This window comes from Heterocephalus glaber, unplaced genomic scaffold (assembly GCF_053883595.1).
Source record: "Heterocephalus glaber isolate CG9 unplaced genomic scaffold, H.glaber_assembly_v1.0 deba00001845, whole genome shotgun sequence".
Classification (NCBI taxonomy): domain Eukaryota; kingdom Metazoa; phylum Chordata; class Mammalia; order Rodentia; family Bathyergidae; genus Heterocephalus; species Heterocephalus glaber.
In genome coordinates, this window is record NW_028258494.1 from 1,521,914 (window position 1) to 1,532,009 (window position 10,096).

Genomic DNA, 10,096 nt, shown 5'->3' on the forward strand with positions numbered 1-10,096 from the left:
AATCCATCCCACTTCCTCAGTGAATTAGAAATTTATTTATTTCATTTTTATAATTGACTCATTTGTTTTCATTTTCAAATTTTAATTTATGAACATAATCTAAACTTTTTTGTCATATCAGCTTTCCAAAGTAATGGAAGTGGTTGGATGTACTTTCGTGGATAATTTCGTTAGTTCTTCACGGTAGTATGTCTACCGTAGTGATTTAACAATGATGTTTTTACAGTTAGCCTTTATTCTATGATTTGACAATTCATAGTGATGTGAAAGTTAAATCTCAGTGCCCTAGTTTTCTTTCCAAAAATATGATTTCTACTGAAACACTGATCTCAAGGGTTAAAGATGTCTTTGTTCTCAGTAAGAATCTCAATAAATGACAGTTGTCATTATAGCTATAGATATTATTTTCCTTTCTTACCATAATTATTTTGGATATATAAAATTCCAAAGGTATAAGACTGTAATTTGTAATGTGGATTCTTGAGTCAGACATAATGGAATGGAATTCTTGTCACCCACATAACATCTTTGTGGCCTTGAGAAAGTAATTTAAGCTCTGCAAATACTTCATCTCTACAATAGGAGTAGTACATGTTCACTACGTGGTATGATTTAAAAAATTAAATCAACAATGTTATTGTTCTCCTTTTTGGATAAAATGACCATCTCAAAGAAGTGAATTTCTGTTCTTTATATTGCAATAAGTATTTCTTGGAGGGCTGATATTTAACAATATGTACTTAAGCTGTGGTTTTAGTCATGGATGGAATTCTGATGATTATAAATACAATTGTTTGTTTTTACCTTTTTTATCCACCACATGGATTTCTAATTAACAAGGGTCTCTATGAATCCTTCTTTGCTAGAATACTTGTCTGACAAGTTCCACCTAGAAGAAAAAGCATGTGGACTATGCACACAGAAGAAAAATAAGGCACACCACCTTTAAAATCATAAAATAGGCTTGTATGTTTATGTGTTTTTGTGCCCATGATTTTGATTTTGTATGTACACTTAAAATAATCAAAGTTAGTGGCCAACTTATATATGGATGGATGGATTTGATTACATTTTTGAAAAGTTATACAAATAGAATTATTCTATAAACATTAAAAGGCACAATAATGATTCACAAAGCTTGTTATATCCTACATGACATAAAATATCAGTTTTAAGAATGCCTAGAGATTTTTGAATAATATAAGACAAAAAATATTATTGCTGACCAGTTTATTCTGTAAAGAAGTGTAAGGTTCTTTCTCTGAAATAAGAAAATTAGAATTCAGAGAGAAAGTATGGGTCATTACCAATCAGAAGAGATGAGATAGGAAAAAAACACTTTAGGCTGAGAGAAGAAAATGGGTGATTTCTCTACCAGACACTGAGCTGTAAGTTGTGAAAATTGTGGACCGACATTTGTCTTGTCAGGAACTTACATGTTCCATTTCTTATTGTATGTTCTGAACAAGTACATATGTCACAACCAAAATGTCTGCTATAACACATAAAAGAAATCTTCGAGGTGAGCACAAGCTCATCTATATGAATTTAGATACAAACTAAGAAGTAGAGTTAAATAAAATGCACCCATAGCTGTTTTAAAGAAATAACTCACAATGACCAAGTAATGCCACTTATGAAAATGAAATTGTGCTTAACATGAGAATGTTGATCATACTAATTCATCACAAAGTATATCAATAAATATAAAGCCTAACCATAATTACAATAGAAAAATGTGCTTGAAAAAGTGTAAAGCACATTTACCTGATGAGCGACCAGGCTGGAGACTGTCAGTAAACAAAGAAATCAAAGATGTCTTCCTAACTCACAAAGTGTATAGCCAACAGGAGATGTTACATTAAAATACTCTAGGATTTCTATTAAATTAATAAAAAATGCAAAGACAGTCTCTCAAATTTTAATCATTTGATATTTTCTTGAATATGTTGAATTGGTTATTAAACATCAGCAACAACTTTATTGATAGTCGCTATTATAGACACTAAGATAAATTGTAATTATAATAAATCAGACAAATAAGAGCCATTAAATGGAATTTTCCTGTGGAAATAACTAGGGAATATGAAAACAAATACCACTTAAATTGGAACAAAGTAGACAATACCTCATGCCTAATACATTTTCAGCATCAATAATAAAACAATAATTAAAAGCAAGAAATCTGACAGGGGAATACAACTTGAGAGTTTTGAATTTCTAGTGTGAAAAGGAAGCGGTAGAGCAGCAGAAAAAGAGAGTTATTCACCAAAACCAAAGCTCCTTCAAAGTACAAAGTACAGAGACTTCATCATTATAGACTATATACTATATGTGGGAGTCTTTCAGTGTCACTACTCTAGACATGAAGCCCTATGCCCCTGTTCCTTTTCCTTTTTCTCCTTCCTTCAGCTGCTTGTCTTCTCTTTTCTGTATACCTTTACCTGTCCTTGGTAGTACACATGGACTCGCTCCAACAGTTACCACTGAATCTTTTTATTGTACACACTATGTCCCTAAAAACCCACTTGTGAGACCATAGAAGTACAGCTGAAGAGCAATAGGGTCTTGTTTACAGTATCTAGCTTCTTAAAATTGGAATCTCAGAGCTGCTAATTAAATAAATTGTTGGTTGGTCTTTCTAGTCTCCAAACAATCCAGCTCCCTTGAGGATCAAAGAAGAAAGAAGAGTGGAAGAATTTTAGTCAGTTTAGTGTTTATTGAGCTAACTTGAAAGAAGATAAATTTATTTCCTCAAAGGAGAAACTTCTTATTTTTCATATTTTTTCAAAGTGATAGGGTTTACTCTAACCAATGTGTGATTTCTTCATGAAAATCAACCCCAAGAAAGTCTTTCTGTGATATATCTTTGAAGTACAATTTGAGATTTTATGGCCCAGTGTATGACCATAAGGATGTGTAGAAACAGAAACCTTTCATTTTATTTTTGCAATGTTTAAATTTTAAGATCTATACTTTAAATGGTCAAATAAAATTATATATGCTTTTTGTATAATCTATGTTTGGAAGTCTAATAAATTTGAAATCAGTAAGTCAGCAAAAATTATCATATGCCTTATTTCACCTAGTTATCATTTTTAAGAACATTTAACTTATATCCACTTAGAATTTTCCAAGCATACAATATATCATCATGAACTGTAGCTAACACACTGTAGAACTGATCTCTGGAAATTATTCATTGCATCTAACTGGAATTTTGTAGCCTTTGCTGAACGCTGCCTCTACATTATTGCAGCCATTTTAATCACCTTTCTGCTCAGTTTCTAGATAAACTTTGTAAAATCTGCATAGGAATGAGATCATGCAGTTAGGGTTATTATTTTGCACTTCACATATTTCACAGACTAAGTGTTCTAACTCATCCATATTGGTTTGTTTTGATGTGCAACTGTATAGAAGGGTGGCTTTGGATGAAAATAATCTACTGTATAATTCAGAAATACAGAAAAAATGCTTTGAAAGTTTTCACTATAAACAAATGACAAATGTTTGAAAAGGCAGTTATGTTTAAACTCTTGCAAACATTATACAGTGTATACATATAGAAAAATATTACTTGGTATGTCATTAAAATTTACAATTGTCATTTTTCTTTGGTCTTTGTATTTTTAATTAAAAATTTCTTAGTACATATTTGTGATACAAAATGAACACATTTTTGTGGAGAGTTGGTGCATGTACATATAGCTTATTAATGCTTTTTATTTCTCTTTCCCCTTATCTTCCTCCCCTTTCCCTTTGTCCCAAGATCAGTTTCTCAACTGCAAATGGTCTGCCTTCCTGTTTCCTGTAACAAATCTTTTCTTTTTCCCCCTTTTTTGGCAGTGGAAAATGCTTCAGTATTTTATTGAAAAAATGCAATAAATAATAATGTGATAAAGAAGTTCAAAAGTAGACTGTGAACTTTGTTACATGATCAGGAAGTTCACAAAGATTAATAGAAAAACAGACCAGTAACAATGAATTGTACAAGTGGATTGAAAGCAGAAACCAAATGTAAAAAGACAACCTGCTTTGACTCTTTTCTTGCTGCCTTTTTAATATTCCATTTAAAAAGTAAAAGTTACACTTGCCACTTGTACAATCCAAAATGGCTACATCATCAAAATCTAAAAAGGTATGATTAGGTTCATCCTTTAAACATGCTTACAAACAAATGTAAAAAGATGACTTACATATGAAAAATAAGGCCTCTACTAGAGTCGCACAACTTTATTTTCAGCATTTCTTGCCTTCATCTGCATATACACTGATGTCTGTGAGATGTGAGGAGAGTGGATATTGCTTAGTCCTCGCAGAGTAGTTCCAGGGCTCCTGCCACCTGCTGGCAGGATGGAGGCAGAGAGAAGGCTCCAGGCTGGGCCCCAACCCCTGGCCACTGCAGCCTTGCTGAGAGCAGCTCCCAACTCATAGCTTCTGGTCAGTCTCTGAAGAGAAGCTTCCCCTGTCCAGGTACAGGGTGAGGAAATGGGAACCAGTGCCCAGGGAGTTTTATAGTGTTCTGATACAACTGTTCAGTCCCAACTTTATTAAATGCTGATTTCTTGCTAGAAAAAGTACAGTTAAGGTCAGTCAACCCTAAAATATGACAACAACTCCTTGGAATTAAGTCGGCTTATTTTAAAATGATTGTTGTAGAGGTAGGTAAAGGATAATGCACATTGGTTGTGTCATGACGATTTTAGAAATGTAGTAAAATCCCTTTCTCAGTCATGGCTTATCATTTAAAAATTAAACAGTGATAATTGCAATAAGTACATAATTTACAAAAGCTCTATATTTTTTCATAGGATTTAGACAATCTTGGTTGTTTCAGATCGATCAGCTCTAGTCCCCCTATCCTGCTTCCTGGCTTTCTGGTTCCTTTCCTCAGGGCAGCGATCACTCCACCCTGAGAAGTGTCCTTCACAGCCCAGCTGGGAATTGGACAGGCTGGGGCTAATGACTGTTGTCAGCTTCCAGAGAAGAGGAACAAGATGAGAAGACAATGACCAAATGTGAAACTTCCCCTCCCTCTTCTCCAAGGTCCCTTCAATTAGACAAGTTGCAAAAAGGGGCATTGCATACTGTCAGCCACGAGGACATCTGGGACATGAGAAACCCAACAGGCTCCCAGGATGGTCCTGTGAGCAAACCCAGCAGCACTAACAACAGCCAGGACTCGCTCCACAAAGCAACCAAGAAGTAGGGCAGCAAGTCCTCTATTGGGCATTTGTTTGGCAAGAAGGAAAAGGGCTGGGCTGGACAAACTGGCCAAAAATCACGGGGACAAGACAGTGTTTCAGAGGCAGGAAACTCATTTCAAGATGCCTTGGGAATTAGCAAATTCGAAAACAAGCTGAAAAAATTGTAAACTTAGAAAAACACACACACAACAACAACAACAAAAATAACACAAGTAGGGGCCACGGATTTAGCTCAGTGGCACCTTGCCTCCCTTGAAAGTACAAGGACCTGAGCTACAAAACAAAAACAAAAGAAACACAAAAACATGAGTTTCTGGAGGAATCCCTGAGTCAAGGCTTACCATTTGCACAGTGGGATGGACCAACGCTGGTTGTAAGGCTGGAGTTCTGTGTTGGGATGCTGGCCTAGTACGTGGCTGCCTGCAGAGCAAATGTGAAAAGAGGGGCCCTCACTTCAGTCCTGTCAGACACAGGGATCCAGCGTGAGATTGGCACCAGCAATGCCCTGAACAGGCTGAAGCTGTGGCTGGCCATCCAGGAGATCATGTCGCTAACCAGCCCATCCACCCAGCCCACACTGAGAAGGACACTTGACACCTGCATATGGGGACATGAACCAAGAGTGGATCAGCAATGAGCTGTTGCCCAGCCTGGGATTCCCTCAATACCGCAGCTACTTCATGGACTGCCTTGTGGATGCCCAGATGCTGGACCACCTGTCCAAGAAAGACCTGCAGGGGCCGCTGAAAATGGTCGGCAGTAGTCACAGAAACACTTTCCACAGAAACAGTTTCCAGTGTGGAATTATGTGTCTGTGAGGGTTCAATTATGACTGAAAAGAACTGGAAAGAAGAAGAGAAGAAACTCAGAATGAAATAAAAGATGTGCTTTTTGGAGCAATGATCGGATGATTTGCTGGATTTCACCCATTTGCCTGAAAGAATATGCAAACAATCTTACCGAGAGTGGTGTTCACGTGGCACTTCTGGCCTTAGATGAAACTTTCGATTTCAATGCACTGCCACTGTCGTTCCATATCCCAACAGAGAATACACAGGCTCGAGCTCTCTGGGAAAGAGAGTTTAACACCTTTTAGTCATGGGAACGGACAGAAGGTGTGATGACAAAGCACTAGGACAGCACCTTCATGGAGAAAGACGTTTAGGCCAAAGGACATTCACGGCCTGCCGGCTGGGTCAGCAGAGATGCTCCCTGCAAACATTTACTCACTTCTTCCATGCCTTCCCTCTCTATGCAGCCAAAGGAGATGCAGATGGATGGCAGTGTATCAGGGACACGGAGGTTGGATTCTGCCACAGTCAGGCCTTACTCTTGCTAAGGCCTCCTGTTGTTACTCACACTACGTCTATAGATGTTTATGGAGCATTTTGAATTCAAAAGACTACATTTTCAAATTCAGTGGAATCTCTAATCTGTTAATACATTTTATATGGGCCCTAAGATATTTCATTACAGTTTTTAATTAGTGAAACATTCATGAATACCATACAGAAAATATTTTAGAATTTAATGTTTCTTATATTTATGTAAACTTATGACTCTTCATTAAAATACTTAGATTTTCATGTATATCCAGGCTATAAATATCCTCCTGAGTCAATTCGTGTTCTTATACCTAATTTTAGTCTTGCAAATAGAGCAATGTAATGGTTATATGTATAAATCCTGTGAAAGAATATTTTTCCTTTAAATTGTTTATACTTTTGGTTCCTCATATAAAAGGAACAATGTGGTATTTAACCATCAATTTTTTTATTTATTTCACTTAAAATTATGACCTCAAAGTACATCCATTTTTCTAAAATTACACGTTTATCTTTATCACTGAATACTGCTTCATTGTGTATATATATCACATGATCTTTGTAGGCTCATTTTTGATAGGTACATAGGCAGCCTCCAAGATTTACCTATTCTGATTTGTGCTTCTATAAACAAAAGCATGCATGTATCTTTGCCATATGATGTCATTAACTCATTTGGGAAGATATCCAGTAAGAGAAGAATTAAGTCATATGAAATTTCTTATTTTTAGGGTTTTTTTTTTTGAATCTCCATACTGATTTCCACAGTGGTTATACTAGTTTACATTCCTAGCAAAAATGTAGGAGGGTTTCTTTTTCTGACTAGCTCACTAGTATTTGTGGCTTTTGAGTTGATGGTCATAGTCATGCTTTCTGGAGTAAAACAAAATCTCAGTGCTGTTTTCATTTGCATTTCTCTAATGAACAAAGGTGCTTCACATTTTCATGTACTGATTGTCCATGTGTACTTTTCCTTCTGAGAAGGGTCTGTTCATACCAATTGCCTATTACTCGATTGGGTCTTTTATTTTGAGAGTACTAGAGTGTTCATGGTTTTCTATATTCCAGATATAAATCTTCCCTCTGAGGAAGAACTGTCAGCGTATTTTTTTCCCATTCTGTAAGTTGTTTCTTCACTCTGTTGGGTGTTTACATTGCTGTACAAAAGTATTTTAGTTTAATACAATTCCATTTATTGATGGCTTTTGTAATTTTTTGCACAAATGGATTTCTGTTTAGATACTCCTTTTCAATGGCTATGGCTTTAAGTTTTACCAACTTTATCTTCCAAGAGATTCAGTGTTTCTGTTTTAATATCCAGGTCTGATGTGTTTTGATCTAATGTTAGTGCAGGATGAGGACAATGGGTCTATATTTAATCTTCTGCACATAGGTAACCACTTTTCTCAGCACAGTTTGAGAAAGAGGCTGATTTTTCTACAGCATAGGAGTTTGGTCTTTTTGTCAAAGATTAAATGTCTGAATGTGGCTGAAATGTTTTCTGAATTCTCTATTCTGTTCTATTGGCCCTCATGTTTGTTTTTCTGTCAATGCCATGCTGTTTTTTTCATTATGCTCAGTAATGTAATTCAAAATCTGGGTTTGTAATGTCCCCTGCTTTGCTCTTACTGCCCAGGATTGCTTTGCTCTTCTAGGTTCCTTCTGGTTCCATGTAATTTTTAGAGTTTTTCTTGCTAGTTCTGTGTAAAAAGTCATTAGTTTTTATTGCAATTCCATGAAATTTATATATCAATTTTGAAAGCATGGTCATTTTGACAATATTGCTTTTACTTATACGGAAGAAGGGATGTCTTCCTTTCTCTAATGTCCTTTTCAATTTTCATTTTCACAGTTGTATTTTTTTCATTATAGTGGTCTTCCACTTTGGTTAAAATAATTTTGAAGTACAAGTTCATGAATATTTCTGCTTGCAAATAATTCAGTTCACAAACAAAAGTTATCGACAGAATTTTGTTCTGGTGAAAAACATGACCAAAGTCATCTTAGCCACATGAACAAAACTACAGACATCTTCTCCAAGATCATAAAACAAATTAAGTTCACAAACCCAAGTACCACTATATTTCATTTGTGAAGCTACTTTGAAAGGGATTGTTTTCACAGTTTACTTCTTCATGTGTTCGTTGTTGGTACATAAGAACTCAATTACTTTTATATTTTGATTTTATATCCTGCTATTTTGTGGCAATTGTTTATTAGTTCTAGAGGTCTTTTGCTGACATTGGGGTCTTTTATCTAAAGGATCGTGTCATTAATGAAGAAGGATATTATGAGTTCTTTCTTTCCTATGCATATTCCTATTCTTTTCTTGCCCTTGACTGATTGCTCTTGCTAAAGTTTCAAATACTGCATTGAACAGGAGTGGTAATAGACAAACTCTAGTTTTCTTGCTGATTTTAGAGAAAAAGCTTTCAGATTTCCTATGTAGTATAACGTTGGCAGTGAGTTTGCCATAAATGACTTTTTTAAAATTTGAGATAACATTGGTCCATACCTATTTCCATCAGGATTTTTCTTTTTTTTTTATCATCAACGGATGTTGGATTCCATCAAGGCCTTTTCTGGGTCTGTTGAGATTATCATGTAATTTTTATCCTTGCTTCCTTTTAGTGGTGTGTAAAATATATTGATTTATATATGCTAAATCATCCTTTCATTCCTGAGATAAAACCAAATTGGTTGTGTTAGATGATATATCTAATTACTTGAAAAAAATAGAAATTCTATCTGAACCAATTATATCTCTCATGGGTAAATTAAAGATAAAAAATAAACACAGTAAAGCATACTGATATATATATATATATATATATATATATATATATGTTGAGCTGAATAAACAAACTAAATTCGTGATAATAGAAAAAGGGAAAAAAATGAGGTATAGAGACACAACACAATATATTCAGCCATAAAGAAAAATGAAGTCATGACATTTGCAGGAACTTAGAATTAGATACCATCATGTTAGGTGAAATAAAGCAGACTCAGAAATTTTAAAATACCCCACATTTTTCCTTATAAAAACAGTCAAAAGTAAATAATTTAGAGATAAAATAAACCAGAAGTAGATGTGTGAAGGTAAGGACGGGGATCAGAGGGACGGGAAGTAAAGTGAAAGGTTTAGGAGGAAAGAATGAAAAAATATGTTATACCTATGTGGCCATTTAACATAATTAATCTTATTATTCTTTATAAAAATATACATATCTAAAAAGGACAATAAAAATCACAAGCTGAGTGGTGTTGAAGGAAAATACATTTTAAAATAATCATGAAAGAAAGCTATGTCACCTGCTGCTACAAAAAATTTATTTCATTCTAATTTGAACTTTATTCCTTTACGAATCACCATCAGAATATTTACTTTTTTACAAAATCTCATATTAACATCCATACAAATCATACTCTCTGGTGATAATGCCCAGGTATCAGTACGGTTAACATTCATAGATAATACCTCTGAAAGTGAACCTTGAAGAGCAGTGATATAGCCCCTGGACCAAACCTGGCGAAACAGATATCTCAGATGTACTTTTT

At 35.0% G+C, this 10,096-nt stretch overlaps 1 pseudogene; it reads left to right on the forward strand.

The window, feature by feature from the left end:
* Positions 1-4,114: 4,114 nt before the first annotated feature.
* LOC147820589 (liprin-alpha-1 pseudogene) lies at positions 4,115-6,549 on the forward strand (annotated as a pseudogene).
* The last annotated feature ends 3,547 nt before the right edge of the window (positions 6,550-10,096 follow it).